At 41.5% G+C, this 25,017-nt stretch overlaps 1 protein-coding gene across 3 annotated transcripts in view; it reads left to right on the forward strand.

The window, feature by feature from the left end:
• The window catches only part of CUL5 (cullin 5), a 281,644-nt gene that overhangs the window by 224,095 nt on the left and 32,532 nt on the right, over positions 1-25,017 (forward strand). The gene's annotated exons all lie outside the window — the stretch shown is intronic.

A 25,017-nucleotide genomic window follows, 5' to 3' on the forward strand; every position in this document is an offset into this window, starting at 1 on the left:
TTTTTTTGCTCCCTCTATTTTAAGCAGCTCATTTTTTCCTTATGGTTTTTCTTTTTTTTTCTTTTTTGTTCATGAATCTTCTTAAAAAAAAAAAAAAAGAATTTTCTTAAAGATGAGTTCTAGCATTGTTGCTCTTCAACATGGTGGAGAACAAACTTGGTGTTCAAAATATGTCTGTTATTCTTCTAAGATGACTCTCAGATCAGCATGACTGATGTCTTGGTCTTTCCCATTATGTTCTAACTGCACAGCCTGTGCACATATGTTACCAAGAGTCATTAAATCAAGAGGTTATACCTTACAAGAATGTTTAAAATTTCTTCAAGTTTCTACCTTGTCAGTTAAGATGAAGCATTCTGTATGCCAGAGGCCATTGCCTAAATCAAAAAAGGCACGGTCCTCTCGTAATCGGTGCCATAATTCTGATAAACCCCAGCACAGAAAGGGTGATGATGCAAGTCTAGTGCCTCAGCGCCAAAGCACATATATCCCGAACAGATGGTTTTCTCACTGGTGAAGAGAGGATCTCCTTTGGTTCAATCTCTCCTCAGTACTGGAAATGTATTGGCACCATCATCAAACAAAGCCATGGTGCTAACTTCTGCACACCTGAGTGTGGAGATTCCATTTTTGATGCAGAGAAATTAAAACTGGACCAAAGCTCTCTAATCACAATTTTGGTTTCTGAATCATACAGTTTTTCCACTGTTCTTCTTACTACCAAGAACATATAAGAACATAAGAAATTGCCATACTGGGTCAGATCAAGGGACCATCAAGCCCCGCATCCTGTTTCCAACAGTGGCCAAACCAGACTACAAGAACCTGGCAAGTACCCAAACACTAAGAAGATCCCATGCTATTGATGCCAGTATTAGCAGAAGCTATTCCTTTCGTCAGCTTGATTAATAGCAGTTAATGGTCTTCTCCAAGAACTCATCCAAACCTTTTTTAAACCCAGCTACACCAACTGCACTAACCACATCCTCTGGCAACAAATTCCAGAGCTTAATTGTGCATTGAGTGAAAAAGAATTTTCTTCGATTAGTTTTAAATGTGCTACATCCTAAATTCATGGAGTACCCTCTAGTCCAATTATCCGAAAGTATAAATAACAGATTCACATCTACCCATTCTAGGCCTCTCATGATTTTAAAGGCCTCTATCATATCCCCCCTCAGCTGTCTCTTCTCCAAGCTGAACAGCCCTAACCTCTTCAGCCTTTCCTCATAGGGGGCTGTCCCATTCCCTTTATCATTTTAGTCACCCTTCTCTATACCGTCTCTAGTGCAATTATATCTTTTTTGAGATCCGTTGATCAGAAATGTACACAGTACTCAACATGTGGTCTCACCATGGAGCGATACAGAGGCATTATGACATTTTCCGTTTTATTCACCATTCCCTTCCTAATAATTCCTACCATTCTGTTTGCTTTTTTGACTGCTGCAGCACACTGAGCTGACTATTTCAATGTATTATTCACTATGATGCCTAGATCTTTTTCCTGGGTGGTAGCTTCTAATATGGAACCTAACATCATGTAACTACTGCATTGAGTTATTTTTCCCTATATGAAACACCTTGCACTTGTCCACATTAAATTTTATCTGCCATTTGGATGCCCAATCTTCCAGTCTCGTAAGGTCTCCTGCAATTTATCACAATCTGCTTATGATTTAACTCTGAATAATTTTGTATCATCTGCAAATTTGATAACCTCACTCGTCGTATTTCTTTCCAGATCCTTTATAAATATATTGAAAAGTTCCGGTCCAAGTACAGATCCCCGAGGCATTCCACTGTTTGCCCTTTTCCACTGAGAAAATTGACCATTTAATCCTACTCTCTGTTTCCTGTCTTTAAACCAGTTTGTAATCCACGAAAGGACATCGCCTCCTATCCCATGACTTTTTAGTTTTCTTAGAAGCCTCTCATGAGGGACTTTATCAAATGCCTTCTGAAAATCCAAATACACTACATCTACTGGTTCAACTTTATCCACATGATTATTAACCATGCTGACTGTGTTCCATTAAACCATGTCTTTCTATATGCTCTGTGATTTTGATCTTTAAAATAGTTTCCACTATTTTTCCCGGCACTGAAGTCAGGCTCACTGGTCTATAGTTTCCCGGATCACCCCTAGAGCCCTTTTTAAATATTTGGGTTAAGTTTACCACCCTCCAGTCTTCAGTTACAATGGATTGTTTTGATGATAGGTTACAAATTTTAATTAATAGATCTGAAATTTATTTTTGAGTTTTTTCAGAACCCTGGGATGGATACCATCCGGTCCATGTGATTTGCTACTCTTTTTAGTTTGTCAAGCTGGTTTACTTCATCTTCCAGTTTCACAGTGATTTGGTTCAGTTCATCTGACTCATCACCCTTGAAAACAGTCTCCAGAACTGGGATCTCCCCAACATCCTCATTAGTAAACACGGAGGCAAAGACCTCACACATCACCTAGATAATTTTATAAACAGTGATGGGTATCTCTGCCTCCAAATATCAACTAGATTCCAATTGGTTTGAAGAGAAGACAATGCTCGGCGTGCCTTGGATAGGCCCTCAGCCTGAGTGGATGAGTTATCCAATGCCACATATCTTGTGAGATTGAAGTCTCCACCAATTAGCGCTGTACCTTGGGCACGTTGTAACAAGATAGATTCAAGAGATTGTATAAAATGCACTTGATCCTGATTAGGTGCATAAACAGTGAGGAACGTATAAATTTCTCCACTCATGTGCACCGTTAGTAAAAGACAACAGCCATGGGGATCCACCAGTTGGAATAAGACTTCATGTGCTAAATCTTTAGAGATTAAGATACCCACTCCTGTGTATTTAGAGCTCTTAGTGCTTGATGCCAAATACTTATAGGGATAATTGCGGGAAAGCTATCGCTACTTTGAGTTATTAGTTCTTGTTCAAGGAGATGGTGCTTGTGCAAATGGTTCAATACCTTAAAATTTATGGACAAAATTCGCTCTGTCATGAATAACAAATATGAAAGAAAATAATATCCACCATTTCTGTGATAGTCTCTCTCTTGCTCTCATACTTGTAGGTGGTTTTAGAAATACACTCTGTGTCACATAAACATTCCCCATTAAAATAACAAGTAACCCTCCTATCAAATCCCCCTCCAATACTTCAGGCCACCCACACCATATAGTGGCCCCTTCTAACCCTTGGGGGTGACTTCCACAGGCCAGAACGGTCTACCTCCTCCCTATACCCTCCCCCCAACGGAACCCCCCGCTCATGAATTAAAGATTGGTCCTGATTTAAACACTTAACATGAAAACATTTCTGTCTATACCCTAAATAGCTAATGTAAATATGATATAAAAGAAAAGCAGCATTTAATATGAAGAACCACCTCTCAGTTTCGAATGTAGGGTAGCAATCTTCTAACTCCCCTTATGGAAAGCAGTGTCCAAGATAACAGTTAAGGAACTGTTGCTCCAGGATACCATAGAGCAGCAGTCTGGCAGCAGATACGTTCCCAATTCCGTGGAACCAAGAATTGCTCTATGCATTGCTCTCAATTCCACTTATAAACAATGCGCTTGAGAAGTTAGGAAGAGAGAGGGGTCAGATAATTTTGACAGTCCCCAGGTTTTGTTTCCATGTCTGCAGCACCTAGCTTTTAATATCTGGTAAAATTATGCATTGTCCCATCTTTGGAAGGTGGAAGATTCTGGTTACTCTGATCAGTTTTCATTCATTGGCTCTCACTGAATTGATGTTAAAAACAAACTGCTGCCTTCTCTAGAGTTGCCTTCTGAAGTTGATTAAGCTCTCTCTGCATCTAGAAAATGCTCAACAAGAAGATTGTTTAGCTTCAAATGGAAAAGGTTCACTGTATGGTGCTCTACTCTATAATAAGTGTTACTCCAGTACATGTTAAACATTTCTTCACCAGGATTAAAGTCTAACTTGGTCAAAGCTCAATTCAGTGCTATAGCAACATATGATGATTTCAAGAGTGTTCCAATTTCTTAACCTACAGTTGCCAGATTCATATGAGGCCTAAATCATCTTAAATTTCCTATACCATGGTATCAAAATGTAGTTGTGGCTTAACTGATGAAACTGCCATTTGATCCTTTGGCCAAACCTTTCCTCTCTTGAAAAGTGAACTTCAAGCTCCTTGGTATTGTACTCTCCCTCTACTCAGACTTCCAAACCAAAGTAGTTTTGAAAACTCATCCAAAATTTCTACCAAAAGTTGTCTTTTGGTTTCATTTAAAGCAATCATCATTGGCCTGTTGAGAGGCAGGGCTGGAGTTTTCTCCTTGTTTACCTGTTTCTTTCTTTCCTGATGCCACATATAAAGAGGAAAACCAAACTGAAGGAGTTGGTCCAGGCTTCCCCTTCGTTGGGCTTCCTTCAGTCTAGGATTGAAGGCTTCTTTGCCCCGACATCACTATCGATGCCGACGACTGCACTTGCAGATGCCAGTGGTGAGCGAACGCTGACACCGTGGGCAGATGTGAGCACTCTGAGTCCCAGCGCACCCACCAGCCATCCCTCTCCATTTTCCAGGACCCCTGTGATGGTGGTGTCTAGGTCAGTGAGTCCTGTGATTGACCAGAAGATCCCGGCACCTGGGGGCACAGCTATTACGGCTACCATTCATTTTTCCGCTGTGACTTTGTCGAAGGATTTGGGAACTGGACTCCACTTTACCCTCGCTCTTGAGACAGTCCTTGATTTCCCCTCCCCCCTTGACACAACCTTCCTCTATCTTTTTAGGAGGGGATTCAGCTGCTACCAACATTCTTTTGATTGATAATGGCAAGAACCCTGGGATTAGTTCGGCTCCTAAGGTAACCTCAATTAAAACCCCCTGTTATTACTTTAGCTGTCATCTGGAATGCTTTAGCTTCCTTAGAAGCTGCTATTTCATCCCTAACAAAAATTTTCTTGGATACTAACCAGCAAGTTTCAGCAATTGATAAATTGGTTTCTTCTCAAGGGGGAAAAATTTAAGTTCTAGAGACATGTCTGTCTACAGCAGAGAAAATTCAAAATGGCTTGGTTCAATCTGATTTAATTAACTCCAAGAAGCTTGAGAACATTGAGAATACTATGAGAAGTTTAAATCTGCGAGTTCTTAATTTTCCTATTATTAAATTGATATTGCCACAGGAACTGTTCAAGAATTACATTTTAAAGATTTTACAGATCCTACAGATCTCGAAGGAGGCGATTTTATCACCAAGGCTTATTATTTGCCTCAGTATTTTACTTCTATCTCTGAAGTTCATCTTCAAGATTCTTCGTTGAATTTAACAGATCTTCTTGAATCTTCTCAAGATGTTAATATATCTAAAAGAGGAATTTTATTGGTCTCTTTTGCCTTTCTCAATGATAGGAATACTGTTTTTCCTTTTTTCCTACATAATAGGTTACAACTTTTCTATGGTCAGAAGATATTGATATTTCCTGATATAACTTGGACAACCCAGGATAGCAGGAAGAAATTTTTCTATGCGATCTGAGGTTTTAGCATTAGGTGCTCAATTTATATTAAAATATCCATGTAAATGTTATGCGAAATACCTTAATGTAAACTGTCTATTTTGAACCTTCTCAACTTAGATTTTTCCTGGATTCTCATGCTCAAGAAGCTCCTTAGAAGGCCTGGTAATTTAGAACTATAATGTCTCTTTGTCTCTCTATTTTTGTCTTACTTATTTTAGCTTAATTTAGTTTATCGCTCTTTTTTTTCTTTTCCTCATCTTGGGTCCTTTACTTTCTTTTGATTTATTGGAGGAATATGCTTGTTTATAATTTGTCTATTTTTTTTATTCTTGTTATAATGCTGTTGAATGCAGTCGAATTGGCATAACCCCCCTTTTTTCTGATACAAGTATTCTTATGTTTAAATTGATATTTTATTCTTTATTTATGAATTTAACAATCATTATCTCGACAAGATTTTTTCTAAGACACTCATCTATAAGGGCTAGCAGGATCATCATAATTGGACTGCAAGAGAGCTTTGTTTTATTTACAAATAACAAACTTCTATAGAAAGTCTTCACAACATTTTGTTGCTTTCAGTCCAGTAAATCAGGGATCTTTAGTTACAAAGACAACTTGGATATCTGACTGCATCTCCTGTTGCTGTAATCAATCAGGATTCCATGAAGTCAGGGCTAGAACAGTTTCCTTAGCACATCTTTGCAATGCCTCTATTCAAGATATATGTAAGGCTGCCACTTGGTCTTCTGTTCATATCTTTACTGCTCATTACTGCCTGGAAAATGCTTCACGGTAAGATAGCAGTTTTGGACAGGCAGTTCTAAAGAGTTTAATTGATTCCTTCAACTCTTCTCCCCATCCTCTGGTTGCATGTTCTTCTGTACAGTCTAAGTGTAATAATTATTTTCATGCAACCCTTAGCTTAGGAGTCCAGTTGTGTGGCTGATACTTGTCCTGCTTGTCTACAAAGAAAGCAGAGTTGCTTACCTGTAACAGGATATTCTCTATAGACAGCAGGACAAATTGGCTACACAATCCTACCTTCTGCCCCTTAGAATTGAAGGTCAGCTTGCTACAAAGACTGAAGAGGCTCGTGTGGTGGCTGCATGGTTCTGAGCTCTAAGATATCCATCTTGGCATCATCAAATAACATCACTCCACTTATGTGGTTGATTTGCCTGCTGTCTACAGACACCTATTTTAGGTAAGCACCTTTGCTTTCTCTGTTTTTGGTTCTCCCCCTCTCTTCCCTTCCTTTTGTGGCCTAGCAGCTCTTCCGCCTAAGGTAGCAGGTGTAAAACCACAAATTTTAAGCACATAGGTAACTTGCCTAGGATTTTTTACAGCCCTGATTGTATGTATGGACAAGATTTACAAATGAGGAAAAATAAGATTAAAAAATGTACAAAAGGTCAGCTAATTAGCTTGCTTGTGCAGTTTTGAAATAGCATATCTTTTATCCTAGGATTTAGTTCCATGAACCCTTAAGAAAATAAAAATCCAGAAAAAATTGTGCAAGCAAAAACTTTTGCAAGACATACTAGGAGTTTTGCCCCAAAATTGATAAATTAAGACACTGTATTTTGCACAACATTTTGCTTTCTCACGTGTGGAATTTTTTCCCTTCCTGAAGATGCAAACGATACAGTTCCAAAATTGTGCCAGCAAGCTGACCTCAATGCTTTTGCGCTTTTTTTTTTTTTATCTACTTTTGTCTGATCCTTAAATCTAGCCCTAAGTTTGTATACAGAATTTTAGAAAGAGGTGCTATATACATGGTTGTATAAATACAGTTTTTTATAAAAACATGCTCACTGAATTTATCCAATCATCTTTGTTTCCTAAGTTATTAGATTGTTATATTTATTTATTTATTTAACATTTTTATATACCATGTAGCAAAGTTACATATCATTTCGGTTTACATTATAACAGAATACATCTTATACTCTCTTTGCTGGAAATTACCTGCTTGGATTTTTGGAAGACTTGAGTATTTCATTTAGCATGATATGCTTTAATATAATTTTATATTTAAATATTAAACAACTAAAAGAGGACATGAACCAAGAGGGCATCCTCCCTAGTCAACACCTCATTATTATATTTAATGGTTTTATTTATTGATGATTAAGCCATTCATTCATTCATTCATGCACTGTCCTAGTGCATTACCAACATTGGAGTCTGCAATACTAGTAGACAATGGTATAGTTGACTGCAAACATTTAGGCACCTTTGGTCATATTGTTTCATTGATCTTTAAATGAACAGAAGCTGATACAACCTCTGCATGATATAAAGTTAAACACCTTTCTGCAGTTTTTAATTTCTAAATTACTATTTCTGATTGCAACCGATTGAAAATAATAAAACAGTGAATATGGCATTGTTAAATTTAAGTTACTGTATCTTGTGTGATACAGACAGTTCAATTTTTGTGTCATCAGTCCAAAGCAATTTGCTACGAAAAGTTTCGGGCATATCATATTTTTTTGTTTGCAAACTCTTCTACAATCTCATCACATAATTAATTGTCTGAAACAGACTTGTCCAATCTATGGCTGAGGGGTCAGAATGTGGCTCACCAAATACTTGTGTGCAACTCTCCAATTGTTGAAGAAGAATGGCCAGCTGGAAGCATGGGTAAGTATTTTTAAAACACCAAGTTGACTTTGCTAATGAGATTAGCAGAGTCACCCACAGGCAGGAGAAATAGCTGGCCACTTGAGGCAAGGTGAAGAGCAAGCCAATTGGAGCAAGGATATTCCCTTCTCCTCCCCCAAGGCTGATTGGAAGAAGAAGAGCAGGCTGATTGTGGCAATGATTATATCTCCCTTCAAGGCAGAAAGAAGTGTGCATGATCATGACAAGCCACCCCTCTCTCCCCCACTGGAGGCAAGAAGAGCAGTGATCTTGGCAAGGTGTTTCCTCTTCACCCATGGAGGAAGAGCAGGCCATTTGTAACAAGATTCCCCACTCACAGTAGGAAGGAGAACGAGAGAACCAATGGCAGCAAGACCCACCATCCGCTGGAGGCAGGAGGCTCACTGCTGTGAAGACCTCTTTGTTACAGCCCAAGCCAAGGACACGGAAGATGATTGTGGCTCTATGGAGTTGGTGCTTTGTTTGACCAGCCCAGGAGAGGATTCACCAGCTGGCTTGACTGAGAGAGATGCTTGGGACAGTGGGTAAGTAGGGAGTGTCAATTTTACCTCTGTGTGAGGGAAGGGGGCATATTGGTGATCACTGGGCATGTGGGGAATTGTGGGGATTGGAACTCAAGAACCACTGAATGTAGGGTAGTGTGTGAACTCTTTTTCCTTCTGCATTTCTCCCTGCCTCTCCTTTCCTATTCCCCATAATACTTCCTCCCTACTACCCCCCTAACGCCTCCCTTTCTACCTAATCCTTACCTTCTCCTTTTTCTTGTAATCTTCTACCACCCTTCAGGACTGGAAAAATCCTGGAAACCAGGTCACCTGGGAGCCTAAAATTTGGCACCTTAGGACCTAAAATTCAGAAAAGCAAAAAACAAAAATAAAGGAAGAGAGAGAAAATATAAACAAACTAAAAGAGAGCCCAACAAAACAATAAGTCAAAAAGTAGGAAAATATTAAGGAAGAACTTTCCGTGGCTCCTAAAAATTTTTGATTGGTGCTTATGTTTTCTAAATATATTTCCACCTATAACCACTTCTGTCTCCCCCCATCTCCTTCCCCAGAACCTAAAATTGTTACAATTAAAGGGAGAAGGAAGAAAAAAATACATAATAGTGCTAATAACAGTAATTAAAATTGTAACATTCAAAAAGGATAATTCTTCCCAGGTTTTGGTGCTGGTCCATATTGTCCTTGATCAAATTACATCTCTGGCTAAGTGGCAGGATACAACACATTTTGCTGCTATTTTTCCTTATTATCTCACGATTATACCAAGTTTATCCTGCTTATTCTTTTGTGTGAAGTATTTGATTTATTTTCTGTTAGTTTTGGGAAATATGCATTTCTGATATCTTTGTATTTTTTACCAGTACAATAGAAAATGCATTTGTTTCTATTTCTCTGGTGTTGCACTGTATACAGAATTGGACTTCTTGTGATCTTCAGTTGTTTTTGTCTGCTTACTTCTATTTCTAGTCACTTATGTCTTTGCTGTATTGTGCATGTGACCAAAGTGAGGGATTCTGTTATGTGTACGTTCTGTGTGGGGATCTGTAGCAGTTTCTCAGTTATCTAACATCATATTCTATGTTTGCAGTGTTGCCTTTTTGCTGGTAAGATTGATGACATTTGAGTTCTGTTAGTGTTTTAGTAAAGCAGGTTGTTACATATGTGCTAAGTGTGTTTTCCTCTTCATCCGGCCTGACCAGTTCAGACAAATGAGTTATGCCCAGTAGCCAGCATATGGAAACAGATTAACAGGTTTGCCAACATTGCCCCTTAAGGGTTCCCAGCTTGCCTGTATTCTGTCTCTAGCAGATGGTAGGCAAGCATTCCATGCTGTAAACTGAGGCCTGGTTAGGCTGGATAAAAAGGAATCCTGAGGCTGAAAGGCTAGTAAAAATACGTCCTCAGTTGAGCATCGCCCTGGGCCAGGGGCTTCCAGTAATGTTTTTTGAAGGAGTTAAACATGTTGATAAAGGTGAAGCGGTAGATGTAGTATATTTGGATTTTCAGAAGGTGTTTGACAAAGTTCCTCATGAGAGGCTTCTAGGAAAAGTAAAAAGTCATGGGATAGGTGGCGATGTCCTTTCGTGGATTGCAAACTGGCTAAAAGACAGGAAACAGAGTAGGATTAAATGGACAATTTTCTCAGTGGAAGGGAGTGGACAGTGGAGTGCCTCAGGGATCTGTATTGGGACCCTTACTTTTCAATATATTTATAAATGATCTGGAAAGAAATACGACGAGTGAGATAATCAAATTTGCAGATGACACAAAATTGTTCAGAGTAGTTAAATCACAAGCAGATTGTGATAAATTGCAGGAAGACCTTGTGAGACTGGAAAATTGGGCATCCAAATGGCAGATGAAATTTAATGTGGATAAGTGCAAGGTGATGCATATAGGGAAAAATAACCCATGCTATAATTACACAATGTTGGGTTCCATATTAGGTGCTACAACCCAAGAAAGAGATCTAGGTGTCCTAGTGGATAACACATTTGAAATCGTCGGTTCAGTGTGCTGCGGCAGTCAAAAAAGCAAACAGAATGTTGGGAATTATTAGAAAGGGAATGGTGAATAAAACGGAAAATATCATCATGCCTCTGTATCGCTCCATGGTGAGACCGCACCTTGAATACTGTGTACAATTGTGGTCGCCGCATCTCAAAAAAGATATAATTGCGATGGAGAAGATACAGAGAAGGGCTACCAAAATGATAAGGGGAATGAAACAGCTCCCCTATGAGGAAAGACTAAAGAGGTTAGGACTTTTCAGCTTGGAGAAGAGATGGCTGAGGGGGGATATGATAGAGATGTTTAAAATTATGAGAGGTCTAGAATGGGTAGATGTGAATCGGTTATTTACTCTTTCGGATAGTAGAAAGACTAGGGGGCACTCCATGAAGTTAGCATGGGGCACATTTAAAACTAATCGGAGAAAGTTCTTTTTTTACGCAACGCACAATTAAACTCTGGAATTTGTTGCCAGAGGATGTGGTTAGTGCAGTTAGTATAGCTGTGTTTAAAAAAAGGACTGGATAAATTCTTGGAGGAGAAGTCCATTACCTGCTATTAAGTTCACTTAGAGAATAGCCCCTGCCATTAGCAATGGTAACATGGAATAGACTTAGTTTTTGGGTACTTGCCAGGTTCTTATGGCCTGGATTGGCCACTGTTGGAAACAGGATGCTGGGCTTGATGGACCCTTGGTCTGACCCAGTATGGCATTTTCTTATGTTCTTATGTTTCTGGAATGAGCTATGGATAAAGTCTATAACTAGCCTATCCCTCTCTCTTTCCCACACCTTTCTCTGCCTCTCTTCTCTTTTTGGGGAACCTTTCCTCTATCAAGCAGCAAAATAAAAAATAAAGTGGGGTTCTCTTTCTTACTGCCTTTCTGCTTTAGCATGTTTAATAAAGTTAAAAAAAAAAAGAGAGAGGAAATAGGAGCTTCTGGTCAGAAGCAGGAGAAAGACTACAATTCTCAAGGAGAACTCTGGGGGAGTTAGACACTTAAATACACAAGAAATAAATCCAAAATCGCTAGACACTTAAAAAAAAAAATATCAATATATATGCAAAAGTCTAGCACAAGACCGGGTGTGGATTGTGTGAGAGCTTCTGGGGAAAACCTCATATAGTGCCTTCAAAGGGCTACTGGTGCCTGTCAGGCTACTGTTACTCCATCCCTACAAATGCAGGTGTTGGATGTGTTATAATCATTGGTTCCCCCAGAGCTATGAGACAGGTATGTGCTGGTATACAAAAGACTTGTTTTACCAGATCGTTGAATTATGCTGTGTACTATAACGCCAAGATCTTAGTTGAGAAAAAACTTCATGCTTTCAGTGTAACAATCCAGACACTGCAATGTTTCGAAAGTTAATTCTTCGTTAGGGAATCACTTGTGAGCACATTAATCTCGGCACGATCATAGATACCTTAAACAATATCAAACACACAATCTTTAAAGTGATGTAATGACAACTACAGGTGGACGGCAGTGGACTGTGGTGGGACACTTGCATACAGGCCGATACAGTAAGGACGCGTTAGAGTGCCGCAGTGCCGGGCGCACCCTCGTTTGCCACACGCACAGTTCGGATCACATATCGCTCGATACAGTATTTAAATTAGACGCAAATGCAAACCGCGTCCATGAAGCGGTAGGCCTGAGCAATCCATTTTACTGTATAGAGCGCTATACAGCGTCTATACAGTATCCTGGGTGCGCTGGTACCTGTCATTTCAAATGTCATTTGAAATGACAGGTACCAGGAAGTGGATGGTTCTCCTACGCTCAGGCATTGGGGATTGCCAGTCCTCTCTTCCCCCCCCCCCCCCCCCCTCCCGAAGCAAGGTGCACGCGAAAATAGACTCGACATGTTATTACAGCAAATGTGAATAAAGTGCAACAAAAGTAAACTTACTGCATGTGAATGACAAACAGTCCTCTCTCCCCCCCTCCCGAGGCACGCACCGCGGCTCCCCTGCCTCCCGGGGGCAGCCGGCAGCGAAAGCGGCTTCCAGCAGCCCCCGCCGGCGAAGGTGGATGAACGCACGCCTGTACGTGCAATTTGGGCGCTCAAGGCAGTGAAGGCGGATGAGCGCACACCGTGCATGACGTCACGGCGTTCGTTCATGCACTTTCGCTGGCTTGAGCGCCAAAATTGAACGTACAGGCGGGCGCTGAAGGCAGCAAAAGTGCCCAAATTGAACGTACAGGCGGGCGCCGAAGGCAGCAAAAGTGCATGACCAAACGCCGTGACGTCACGGCGTTCGGTCATGCACTTTCGTTGGCTTGAGCGCCCAAATTGCACGTACAGGCATGCGTTCATCCACCTTCGCCAGTGGGGGCTGCTGGAAGCGGCTTTCGCCGCCGGCTGCCCTCGGGAGGCAGGGGAGCCGCGGTGCGCGCCTCGGGAGGGGGGGAGAGAGGACTGTTTGTCATTCACATGCAGTAAGTTTACTTTTGTTGTACTTTATTCACATTTGCTTTAATAACATGTCGAGTCGATTTTGACCGGAGCCTGCCTATTGCTGTCTCTCTCTGCTGGGGCTTGCCTGACGCTCCACACTAACGCAGGGGTAAGGGTAGGCGGTAAATTAGCAGGTTAAACACGTGGCAAAACTGCAGGTTAAAAAAGGCGATAATCGGGGCGCACATTACTGTATAGAAGGGAATAGCTAATCCAATCGTTTACATACCATATACATGCCGCGGGCGGAAAGGGTTTCCCGTTGATTTAAAGAAGCGGTAAGGATGGGTTAAAAGGGATAGTGAATCGCAGGTTGGACTAACGCGGCCAAATTGTGAGTAGAAAGCGGGTTAGAAGCAGGGCAACTGCAGCCGCACTCTACTGTATCGGCCTGAATGTTAGGAACGTAAGATGGTATCAGTAAAGTAAAGAATGGTTTTAAATTACAAAGTTCCATCGTGACTTACGTGTGCGGTCTAAATCTGCGCATCCGGCTGTTTTGACATTGACAGTCGGCGGCAGAAAGACGCTGAACTTTTAAACAAAAAAGTCCCGCCGAATTCGGAGTAGAGGAAGTGACGTTTATGACCAAAAAAGGACATCTGCGTCATACCGGTCTTTCTGCCGCCGACAGAGGAAGTCTTGAAGCAAACTATGAAGCTTCCTGATTGGTGGGCTCTTCAAATAGTGGCCTGCAGTGGTGGTATGACAAGGTCTATTGTGCATTTGTTGCAAAGCGTTCAGGAGAATGCCTTAGGAGGAGGCATCTGTTAGAAATAGGGGCAGCCTTTTATGGCTTATGCTTCCTTTGACTTGGTGCGCACTTCTGCTAGGAATATGGCTTCCATTGTGGCAGCAAGGAGGCTTCTGTAGTTGCAGAATTGGTCAACAGACTCTTTCAAAGACACATTTGGCAAAACTTCCTTTTAAAGGAAATCTGTTTGGCAAATACCTAGAGAAGATGGCCAAGGTTTGGGGAGATTCCAAAGTGCCTAGACTTCCAGAGGACAGACTTGAGAGTACTTTGCAATCAATGCTGGCCCAAAATATAAAGTTCAGGATTCCAAGAGGTACAAACAGGGGAGAACATCAAGTAGTCAAAAGGCTAAGCCATATACTGTTTCAATGCTTTCAGTTATCCAAAAGAGGCAGTAAGAATGGAGCCTCAGGGATGACAGGATCCTCTCATAGTTCCCAATGAAGTTCAGGGGACCCAATCTCCGATTCAGAGGATAGGATGACTGTCAAGTTTTGTTTTTTTTTTTTTTCCAAAATCAGAGATGGGTCCAAATTACTTCTGATCAGTAGGTCTTATTTATAATTCAGGATGGTTATGCCTTGGAATTTTCTTGTCCTATTTTAGATCCTTTTATGGTTTCCCCTTATCATTCCGTAGAGAAAAGTAAAGCAGCAAGGGCAGCACTTCAAAGCCGCCTTTTCATGGAAGCTGTAGTGCTGGTTCTGAGAAACCAATAGCATCTGGAGCAGTATTCAATTAATTTTGTGTTTCTCAAGAAAGAAGGATCCTTCTTCCTATTCTGGATCTGAAATAGGTCAACAGGTTCTTGAGTATCACATTTCTGGATGGAGACCTTGAGGTTTGTCATGCTAGTGTTGAGACAAGGGGAATTCCTGACATCTCAGAAGCAGATTTACACATCCTAATAAGAAAATGTCATCAATAGTACCTTTGCTTCTCGGTGCTGGGGGATATTTTTAGTTTCAGATTCTTTCTTTTAGGTAAAACACATAAACAAGGACCTTTTCAAAAGTAATGGTAGTAGTGGAAGAAGTACTGCACCAAGAAATAATTTTGGTTCAACTTTATTTAGAAAATTGGTTGATTTGAGTGAAGTCAGATCAAGAGAATGCCAGCCATGAAGAGGGTAATCTAGTTGCTGCAGGAGTTATGATGGGTGATGAACTTTTCCAAGAGCAATCTAGTTCCCACTCAAAATTTGGAATACCTGGGAGCTCTTTTCAACATGAAGATCATGTCTGACTCTGCAGATAATTCAGAAAATGCAACAGCAGGTATGATCCTTGCTGGTATCCAGGAAATCCAATGGTATGGAGTTATTTTCAACTTTTAGGTTCCACAGCAGCAGTATTGGACCTAGTCCCATGGGCGAGAGTGCACACGAGGCCTGTGCAGAAAGTGTTGTCCAGGTAGGATCCTCAAATGCGGATTTACTTGATAAGACTCCCTGTTCCATGTTAGGTGAAGAGGAGCATCAAGAATTTAGAGAGAGGAGTAGATCTCGAGATGCCATCTTGGATGATGGTGAAGACGGATGCCAGTCTTTCAGGATGGGGAGCGCATTATCTAAGACAAGTGACTCGAAGAGTGTGGTTGGAAGAGGAGGCCAAGTAGCCTAGCAATCATTTGGAAACCAGAGCATTTGGCTCTTCTGCATTTTTCTCAGAGGCCAGTTTGTCAGAATCTTATCAAACAATGCAAAGCAGTGACACATGTGCACCATCAGGAAGGCAGCAAGAGTTCTCAAGTTTTGGAAGAGATAGAAATGTCAATGATTTTGGAAGAAAAGAACATAAGTGTTATTTCAGCATTGCACATAGTTGGAGTGGAAAATATTCAAGCAGGCTTCCTCAGCCACAATCTTGTGAACCTCTGAGAATGGATGCTGTCCAAGGAGGTGTTCAATCAGATTGTACACAGGTGGGGAGAGCCCTTGATGAATCTAATAGTGAATAGAAAGAATGTGAAGGTGCACTGGTTTTTCAATCTGAGGAAGAAAGGAGGATCATCTAGTCTGGATACCTTAAATCAGAAATGTCCATCAGAAGCAGTCCTGTACATCTTTCCTCCATGGCCTCTAATGGGCAGAGTTCTGCAAAGAATTTTAGGTCATTGGTGTCTGGTGATTCTCTTGTTTCCAGATTGGCTAAGACACCCTTGGTATGTGGATCTTATCAAATTGTTGAATGGAAAACCATTGTGGTTGCTTCAGCATAGAGAGCTTGTGTCACAGGACCTGTTTCTTCACAAAGATCCAGATTGATTTTTGAGAGGTCTAGATTGACAAAAAAAAAAAAAAAGTTTTCTCTGGAGACTGTGAATGTTAAGTGCTAGAAAGACTTCTACTTCATTGGCTTACGTGACAATTGACGCGTCTTGGAACAGTGGTGTTCCGATAGGCATATAGTGCCCAGAAATGCCTTGATTCCTTGCATTTTATAATTTTTAAGGAAGGTTTGACTAAAAGACTAGCTCTTACTTTGCTGAAGGTTGAGGTTGCAGCTATTATTTGCTTTAGAGATAAAGTATCGGGGAGGCCTTCAGCCTCTCATTCAGCTGTTTCTCATTTCCTGGTAAGGAAACCTTTTTCTTCCTGGGATCTAAATTTGGTACTTTCCTTTCTGGCAAGGTCTTCTTTTGAGCTTATTAGAATGACTTCACTGAAACTTCTCAATCTGACAACAGTATTTTTCGTGGCCATTATTTGACTAGGATTACAGAATTGCAGGCCCTTTCATGTAAAGAACCATTTTTGGTGTTTTATATAGGATATGTGGTGCAGTGCCTTCATTTCTGCAAAAGATGGTGCTAGCCTTTCATCTAACCAAGGGGCGTGTTTTTCTTCTTTCACTAAGGAATCCAGTGAAGGAGACTATTTTCAACTTAATTGTCTAGGCGCGAGAAGAATTCTGTTGCAGTATCTGAAAGTAATGAAATGTCTTTAGAAAAGCAGGTCATCTTTTTGTTTTGTACAATGGGGCAAAGAAGGGAGAAGCAGCAACCAAAGCTTCCTTGGCACATTGGATTAAGGAGGTGATTATTGCTGTCTACATTGGTAAGGGTAAGCCTTTACCAAAAAGATCAGTGCGCATTTGACTACAGCTCAAGTGACATTGCATGAGGAGCTCTGCTTAGCTTCATCATTGGAAATTTGTAAAGTGGAAACATGGGCCTCCTTATGTTCTTTTTCAAAGCCATTTGGATGTAAGAGCCAAGGAAGAGGTATCCTTTTCCTCTGAAGGTTTGAGAGCAGGTTTGGCAGTGTCCTACCCAATTCTTGAGTAGGTTGGGTACATCCCATTTGTCTGGACTAGTCTGGATGAAGAGCAAGGAGAAAAGTTTGTTCTTACCTGATAACTTCCTTTTCTTGAATCCAGCCAATTTAGTCCAGGACCCTCCCTGGTCTGCCAAATGTTGCAATGCAGTAGTAGTAATAAATAGAAGATATATATGTGATTGTTATAGCAGTAAAGAGGTAAGTTCTTCTGTAAAGTTGTAAGTAGCTTCTTTCTTTGTTTTTCTTTGGAAGTCCCTTAATTTGGAAGCAAATTAAGTTTTCTGTGAGTTAGCTTATTACAGGTAATATTGACAGGGTGAGTTCAGCATGGAAGTCTATAAAGAGGTGATTCAGCAAACCTGTTAATCTCTGTCTCCATCTACTACTTGGTGGGCATAACCTATGCGTCTGGACTGGTCTGGCTGGATTCAAAGAGAAAATTATCAGGAAAGAACTCCTTTTTCCTTTTGTAGAGTTTTGCAGTATGCTTATTAGTGAATGGGGGTTGTTCCCTAGATGACTATTTTTTGAGCCAGAGCAGCTGAAGTTATTTTTGAATGGTCAACAACAAGCTCTTACTGGCATGATGAATGCTTCATTGGAGGCTTAAGGGTCGATTTTAAGATACGCGCACGTGTCCACGTGTGCAGTTATTTTATAAAATGCGCACGTCAGCGCACGCACATGCATACTGGATTTTTACGTTTGCTCACACATATGCAGGGGGGGGGGGGTTTGTAAATTTTATATGTGGCCACTCAATCGGCCTTTTTTCCAGTCTGCTCCAATTAAGGAGTGCACTGGGAGGGAACTTCCCTTACCCCCCTCCCTAACCTTCCTCCCCTTTCCCCTCTCTACCCCGACCCCTAAGCCCTACCTATCCGGAGCAGAAGTATCTTTTGTGCGCCAGCAGCCTGCCGGCACATGCTTCCCCAGGACAGGGCCTAAAGGCCGCTGTCCTGGCCTGCCTTTCCCTGCCCAGACCATGCTCCCCGGCCCGGCACTTCTGCGTGTACCGGGGGGGGGGGGGGGGTTACATGTGTGGCTGGGCCCATTCTAAAATGCACGCAGCGCGTAACCCTCTGATTTTACGCTCACATGTGTTTTAAAACCGGGCAGTTAATTTTTATTTTATTTTTAATTTTTTTTGTCAGATTTTTCACACACAATAGATGTTTGTTTGGGTTTGTTTTCCTCAAGTTTTTGTTTTATTGTTGGATTCTGGGTTCCTCTCTATTACATGGCAGGTTTTCTATTTATAATTCGATTCTTTGACTTGTATAATTATGACTGTGTATATTAATTGCTCTTTTTTTATTATCTTTATTTGTAAGATCTAATTCCTTATAAATAAAATAATTAGAAACAAACCTAAGTCAGGTACACAAATGGGGGCTTACTGAAATGCTGGTGATGTAGTAATAGTGTGGAGCTGTACTAAAGCTTAGTTTTTAATGTCAGCTAACAGATAACCTGTTCCATGTGTGGGTGTGGTGGTGTTGTCTGTTGTGTGTTTGCCTGGTATGATCTGTCTCTGTATGTGGTATGATCTTTTTGCCTGGTATTGTTACAGTTATTGTCTGTGTAGTCGTAAATTCATTATCTTCGGTTGGTGTATGTTCTGTCTCTTTGTATTGCATGATCTGTATGCCTGTGTGTCTCACTCTTTTTGGGTGCACTGTATGCAGTTCTGATCGCCCCATTCAAAAAAGACATAGAAAAGATACAGAGAATAATTACAAAAATGATAAAGGGGAGAAAAAGTTTTCTTATGGATAAAGGCTAATTAGCTGGGTTTTTTTGGAGAAGAGACAGAAGGAATTATATATATATATATATATATATATATATATATATATAAAATCATCAGTGGGGTGGAACAGCGAGATCCGGGGAGCCAGCAGCGGCAGCATGTTCGATCGGGTAGGCAGCTAGGTGGCAAAGTAAAGATGGCCGCCTGCACGGGAAAATCGTGCAATTGGCCGCTGAAGACGTGACGTCACGACGTTTGGCGTCACGGGGTGTGACGTCACGTCTTCAGCGGCCAATTGCACGATTTTCCCGTGCAGGCGGCCATCTTTACTTTGCCACCTAGCTGCCTACCCGATCGAACATGCTGCCGCTGCTGGCTCCCCGGATCTCGCTGCCACCCCCGGACCCCGCTGCCGCTGCCCCCCCGGACCCCGCTGCCGCCTACCCGCCGCTCCCGGATCCTGCTGCCGCCCCCCCCCCCCCCCCCGCCGCCCCCCCCCCCCCCCCGCTGCCGACCCGCCCGTGCGATTTTGGCGCTCATCCAGGCAGGGGAGGGAGGGAGGAAGGGAGAAGGGACTACCGGATGCCGCTGATGGCTGCCCGCCGCCCACCGGGACCCACGGCCCTCCGACAGGTATTTAAAATTGTTTTATTTTTTTATATAACACACAGGTTTTTTGTTTTTTACACTTTTTAAACTTACCATAGCAGGCCCGAGCCTTGCTACTTTTTCGTTTGTTTTTTTTTGCCCTGGTCCCGTCCGGTCTCCTGCAGCCCTGTCCGGTCCGGACGGGGCTGCAGGAGACCGGACGGGACCAGGGCGGGTAAGCAATGTTTTTACCCTACACTACACTACACTAACTCCTACTAGGGGGAGGCGGTAAACTAGCAGGTTAAGGCCGCGGCAGAACAGCGGGTTACGGAGGAGATAATATCAGCGCCCGTTACAGTATCGCAGGGGAATAGCTAATTCCTTCATTATACAGCTTTTTCGTTCATTTACATGCCGGGTGCGGAAAGGGTTATGCGTCTGTTTTCAGAAGCGATACGGACGCGTGAAACTGGAGACTGTATCGCCGAATTGCCTTGCGCGCCCGAATTGTGCGCTACGAGCACGTTACAGACGGGCAATCCTCGAGCGGACGATACTGGATCGACCTGATAGTGGGGTTCAAAAGAGAGTTGGACAAGTTCCTGAAGGAAAAGGCCACAAAACATTTATTAGTCAGGTAGACTTAGCAAAGCCAGCACTTATCCCTTGGGGTGAGATACAAAAAATAGATTTGGTGGGGATCTGCCGGATACCTGTGATGTGGAATGGCCGCTGTTGGAGACAGGATGCTGGGCTTGTTAGACCTTGGTCTGGCTCAGCATGGCACATCTTATGTTTTTGTGTGTGTGTGTTTGCTATTTTAAGCAACTTGAGAACCAAAACTGGGCCTTTGAACTGCTGGCTGGCAGTTGATTTAAGATGCTTGGCAATTGATTTAAGAGCTGACTGATTGTCAAGAGACTGATAAGGCAGGAATCCAGGATGGAAGGGGATCCATGGTTTGAAAAGTTTACTTATTCCTCTATTAGATGTCTCATTGAAACAGTGTTCAATATAATAATGAAAAGGCAAGCTAATAAATTAGTCTTGTTTGAAGCTTGTTCACAAAAATTCAGAATTTTGCTGTTGGTAATATCTTTGTAAAAATTGCTTGCTGGCGTCCCTGAGAGAAAAAAAATTGCAACGGAAAAGGTTAGACAACCCTGGTCTAATGATTTCCTTCTGACAACTCTCCCTTTCATAACACTGTTGTATAAGCAATAGGGTTGTGCATTCATTTGAAACAAATAGATACAATTCAATTAATGAATCAAGTTTTGTTTCATTTGTGGACCCCCAAAACAAATAAAGGGTATCCACAAATTTAAATAAAACTCTCATTTGTTTGTTTCCATTTCAAGTCTATGGTGGTTCTGTGAGCATTTAACAAACAAACAAGTGCAGATAACTATAGTAACCAACTCTTGCCTTTGTGATGTCATATCCTTCTGGGAACCAAGGCAGGACAAGTTATTAAGAAGACCAGGTGGAGGACAAATCACAGTGAAACATCTTATCAACAAGCTTATAGCTTCCATCTGGATCAAGTGACACTAATTTCCTGCCACTGAAGTGTCTAAGCATATGCAAGAAAGTCTCTGTTTTCTCTCTGAGTTGATAAAAAATATTCTGTTTTTGAGAAGCTCCCTGAGAGTTAAAAAAAAGCTTTAAATATTTGACTGGACTAGTAAAGGGCTGTATAAGATCTCTGCTGCAGTGGTCTCAATCATTATAAGAGAGAGACAGATTAAGCACTACATTTTCTCGGTTCACTGGTGTAGGTAGAAGTGTGGAGATTGAAGCAATACTTTTATCTCTGAGTGTCTAGTGCAGTGAGGTTAGCATACTGAGAAGTAAAGATTGAGTCTTGTCAGGCTGCCAGCCTTGTTGGTCTTGTTTTAATTTTGATAGATTTTTGAGTGTGGAAAAGGAGGCAGTTTGCAGTTTACTGCACAGCACAGATATACACTGTATATGTATCTGTATGTGACAGACATTTCTGCACACAATAGAGTGGTACTATGAGTGGCAGTACAGTATCAATAAATAAATTCCTTTGTGATATCCAAACCCCCCCAGTAAGCACTTCAAATTCCATCATATCACTGAGAGGAAAGGCCTTGGTAGAGGAAGAGGATATGCTGCAGAGCCAGTCCAGTCTAGTAGCAGTCCTGCCCCTAAACTGAAAATAGACTTTTTTTTTAGAGCAGAATGGCAGGAGTGGAAGGCAACTCAAGGCAGAAGCAATTGAAATTTGGAGAACCCGTGTCACTACTGTCTGTTCCTCTCCCTCTTGTTTTGGAGCACAGGGAAAAGGTGAGAGAGCCATTCAAGGCTGGCAGTAGTGTATGGCAGGTGTATGGACTTGGGCAGCGAAGTGTAACAGCCTAAATCAGTAGCATGCTTATCTACATTAGTTACTGCATTATAAGGCAATGGATGCAATATTTTCAACAGGGTCCACCCTCAACCTCAATTCCATTAACAGCATCAGTTGTCAAGAATATAGAGAAGAGATTGCAGAAGACATCCCTGATCTGGAGGCACTTTAAAGTGCCGGAGGACCCTCGTCTTGTTCAGTGTATTCACTGTGGTAAGGACATCAGTCAAGGGAATCAAGGAAGGCATCTGACAAATGCTGGTATACAGCATCATCTGCAGAAGCAGCACCTACTAGCATTGACATCCAGGAAGGATGGCAATACTAGCCTGAGGACCCCTTCTGCCACTCCAAATAAAAGCCATGGCAAAGGCCTGTTCTATACATCTAAAATCTTTCTGACAAGATATAAATTTTAGATGTCTTAATAAACTTAGTTTATAATATCGTATTCTTAAAATATTCAAATATGTGATTTACCACTCAGGACTGATTCCAGCTGAAATCTTAACAGAGTCAGCAAATAGCACACAGTTTACACCTAATGTTATCCCTTGCCAACACGAGGGAGGTGATTTACGAGCAAATCATAGAACCTCAGTTTTAGTAAGATTAAGCATAAGACAATCCTTGGCCATCCAGGATATTTTTTTTATATCTTTATTTTAATATATACCAAAACACAGAAACCCAACTAGTGGATGGGGATATAAAAAAAACCATAAACCAGAATACAAAATTATATCAGAATAAATAGAAAAACATGCACCAGAAACATCTCATAACAAATATGTACTGATACAATAAAGTAAAATAGAACAAATTAAAAGCCAGGAGGGGGAGGATCTAAAACATATAAAATGAAATTTCTATAGTACTAATGAAGAGATTGTCTCCATGTCCAGTACTTCCCCCAGATCTGTTGGTATTTCTCTTATGTTTAAGTGCATAGGAAAGCTGCTTTATCAGCTAATACTTTCCTCCAATGAAGCAGTAGTGGTGTACTTTTCAAATAGAAAGTTAAATCATATTACTAGCTGCATGAAATAAGTGTGAGATCAATTTAATTATAATTTTATGATTATCTGGACTCTCCCATTTCCCCAAAAGATACAAAGGACCTGATAAAGGTTAATGTCGAGCCAGAAATAGCCTGAATATCAGTTTGTTCTTGTCTCCAAAAGTCACTGACAATAGCCCATTACTACCACATATGATTGTAGGAGGCTGAAATCCTACATCCCTGCCAACAAAGAGGGCTAGCTCGACTAAATTTAACAAAAAATAAAGGATATTTGTATGTTCTATGAAATAAATGATAGATTAATTCTCTATCTTGGCCATCCAGGATTTTACTGAGGAAATGTAAACTGTAACTTGCTGCATGGTGGCAGATAAATGTCTCAACTAAGAAAAATATCTGGATGTTGTCTGCATAAACTTTATAAAATACAGATGAACCATTCAATATTTATTTTAATTTTTTATATACCGACATTCCTGTAGAGATACAAATCATACCGGTTTACATTTAACTTCAATTTCGCCTTATGGCGGTACAGATAACTACGTTAGAAAATCATAGGAATTTAACAGGAAGTGTAAAACTCTGGTCTAAACGTAGACCTGTAAGATCAAGGGTGATTATATACAAATGTTAGATAATAAGTTTATTCAAAAACAAGAGAACTTGTAATACTCATATAGTTAGAAGAAAGTAAAGCTGAATTGAGTGGAGAGAGAGTTAAATATCCTGAAAGGCTTGGCTAAATAGCCATGTTTTTAGTCTCTTTTTGAAGACGGATGGGCAGGATTCTCGTCTGAGTTCGTGGGGTACAGCGTTCCAGTGGTGTGGGCCAGCTGTCGAAATGACCGGTTTTCTTATTGTGGTTTTAGCTTGGGGAGCGAATAAGGTGTCTTGGTAGGTGCTCCTAATAGGTCTGGAGGAGGTATGTAGTTTTAGCGGCGTGGAGGTATTGAGGGCAGTGAGATTGTGGATAACTTTATGAATTATCGAGAGTACCTTGAATAAAATCCTGGATTTGACTGGAAGCCAGTGTAGGCTCTGAAGAGTGGGAGAGATGTGTTCCCTCTTTTTAGTGTTGGTGAGGAGCCTAGCTGCAGAGTTCTGCACCATCTGGAGCGGTTTTAAAACAATGGCTGGAAGACCAAGAAGCAGAGAGTTGCAGTAGTCCAGTTTTGTCAAGATAATTGCTTGAAGTACTAGTCTGAAATCTTTGAAATGAAGAAGTGGCTTGAGATTTCTAAGTACTTGAAGTTTGAAAAAGCAATCTTTCGTGGTGGTGTTCACGAACTTCCTGAGGTTGAATTGGTTGTCGAGGATGACCCCCAGGTCTCTGATAAATAGAGAAGGTTTAATTGTAGTGAGGGTTGGTTGGGAAGAAGTCGGGTCATCTTGAGAGATAATGATGATTTCAGTCTTGTTTGAATTCAGCACAAGGTTGAGAGAAGCGAGTAGGTGATTAATTGTTTGCAGACAGTTGTTTAAGTAATTTATAGTATTTTGTAAGGAATCAGTAATTGGAATAATTATTTGCACGTCGTCTGCATAAAGGTAATGTGAGAGATTTAGCTTCGTAAGCAAGTGGCAAAGTGGGAGTAAATAAATGTTAAACAATATGGGGCAGATTTTAAAACCCCTGCGCGCATAAATCCGGCAGGATTTACGCGCGCCGGCATGCCTATATTGCATAGGCTGCTAGCGCGTGTAAAGCCCCAGGACGCGCGTAAGTCCCGGGGCTTTCGAAACGGGGAGGGAGGGGGCGTGTCCGGGGGCATTCCCGAAACGACGCGGCGTTTCGGGGGCGGGCCCGGGGGCGTGGTCGAGGCCTCCGGACCACGCCCCTGGGACCGGAGGACGGAGCAGGGCTGCCGGCGACGCGCGCAAAGTTACGCCTGCTTTCAGCAGGCGTAACTTTGCCGACAAAGGTAAGGGGGGGGTTTAGATAGGGCCGGGGGGGTGGGTTAGGGAGGGGAAGGTGGGGGGAGGGCGAAGAAAAGGAACAGGCAGGCCGCGCGTATCTTATAAAATCTGGTATACTTTTGTTCGCGCCACTGGCGCGAACAAAAGTACCCGCGCGCGTAG

Source organism: Rhinatrema bivittatum, chromosome 5 (genome assembly GCF_901001135.1).
Source record: "Rhinatrema bivittatum chromosome 5, aRhiBiv1.1, whole genome shotgun sequence".
Lineage (NCBI taxonomy): Eukaryota > Metazoa > Chordata > Amphibia > Gymnophiona > Rhinatrematidae > Rhinatrema > Rhinatrema bivittatum.